The sequence below is a fragment of the Nannospalax galili genome, unplaced genomic scaffold (assembly GCF_000622305.1).
Source record: "Nannospalax galili isolate Female #2095 unplaced genomic scaffold, S.galili_v1.0 scaffold444, whole genome shotgun sequence".
NCBI lineage: Eukaryota > Metazoa > Chordata > Mammalia > Rodentia > Spalacidae > Nannospalax > Nannospalax galili.
The window spans coordinates 2,168,753-2,170,513 of record NW_008354022.1 but is presented as its reverse complement, the minus strand read 5'-3'; positions in this window follow the sequence as shown (position 1 = coordinate 2,170,513).

The window sequence follows — 1,761 nt, the reverse complement described above, 5'->3', positions numbered from 1 at the left end:
TGAAGAAGACATGAGAAGATGGAAGGACCTCCCATGCTCATGGATTGGAAGAATTAATATTGTGAAAATGACCATCATACCAAGAGTCATATATAGATTCAATTGCAATGCCAATCAAAATCCCATGACATTTTTCACAGAATTGGAAAAAACCGTCCTAAGAGTCATAGGGAAGAACAAAAGACCTCGGATAGCCAAAGCAACCCTGAGTACTAAGAGCAATGCCGGGGGATTACTATACCAGATTTTAAGCTGTATTACAGAGCTAAAATCATAAAAACAACATGATATGGCACAAAAATAGGCCCATAGATCAATGGAACAAAATTGAATGCCCAAATATGAGTACATGCAATTTCACCCACCTGATATTTGACAAAGGGGCCAAAAACATTCACTGGAGGAAAGACAGCATGTTCAGCAAATGGTGATGGCAAAACTGGATCTCCACCTGTAGAAGAATGAAGCTAAACCCCTATGTTTCATGTTGCACAAAAAGTCAATTCCAAATGGATCAAAGACCTCATGAAACTCTGAAACTGTTAGAAGAAAACATTGGCAAAAACCTACAAGATATAGGTGTAGGAAAGGATTTTCTAAACCAGACATCAACTGCTCAGGAAACAAGGTCAAGAATCAACAAATGGGAACTCATTAAACTAAAAAGCTTCTGTACATCAAAGGAGGCAACCAGGGAAGCAAACAGAAAACCCACAGAATTTGAGAAAATCTTCACCAGTGATACATCTGACAGAGGTTTAACAACCAGAATACATAATGAACTCAAAAAACAGAGAATCAAGACAAGAAGTAATCCAATTAAAAGATGGGCTAAGAGGCTGAAGAGAGAGTTCTCAAAAGAAGAAGTAAAGATGGCTATGAAGCATCTTAAAGATGTTCATGAAGGGCATGGTGGCACACACCTTTAATCCCAACACTCAGGAGGCAAAGGCAGGAAGATCTCTCTGAGTTCAAGGCCAGCCTGGTCTACATAGTGATTTCCGGGACAGCTCGCACTACAGGGAGACCCTGTCTCAAAAAGACAAAAAAAAAATAATAAAATAAAATGTTTCGGTTTTTGATTGGTTTGGGTTAAGAAATTATGTGCAAATCTAGGCTTGGTGATGCACATCTTTAATCCTAGCTCTTGGGAAGCAGAGGCCAGCCTGGTCTACATAGTGAGACTCTGTCTCAAAAACAGTAGTAGTGTTTAGATTTGATACTGTCTACATGTCTTGCATCCCAATATCAGAATTTTTCTTTCCTTTCCTTTCCTTCCCTAAGAGATGGAAGCAACCTAAGTGTCCCTCAATTGACGAGTGGATAATGAAAATGTGTTTCATTTATATGATGGAGTTTTACTTAGCAGTAAAGAAAGATGAAATCATGAAATTTGCAGGTAAATGGAGGGAACTAGAAACTTTTATACTAAGTGAACTAACACAAACTTAGAAAAAAAATCGACATGTGTTCTCCCTCATATGTGGATCCTAGAACCAAACCCTGATAAGTATGTATCCAGATGTAACTACAGGAACCAGGATAATGGAAAGGAAACAGGGAGGTAAAGGAAAAGAGAGAAGCTGAAAGAGAAGAACAGTAGGAAACAGGCCTTAAGAAGGGAGATATGGATAAAAATTGGGTTATTTTAAGGGAGGGGGGAGGGAAGGATATACAAGGAACCTAGGGGCTAAATGGAAAGAAGGCGTTCAAGAGAGGCAGGAGCGTAGGAGAAGGTATTATTAAGGGATAAAGGGGGGA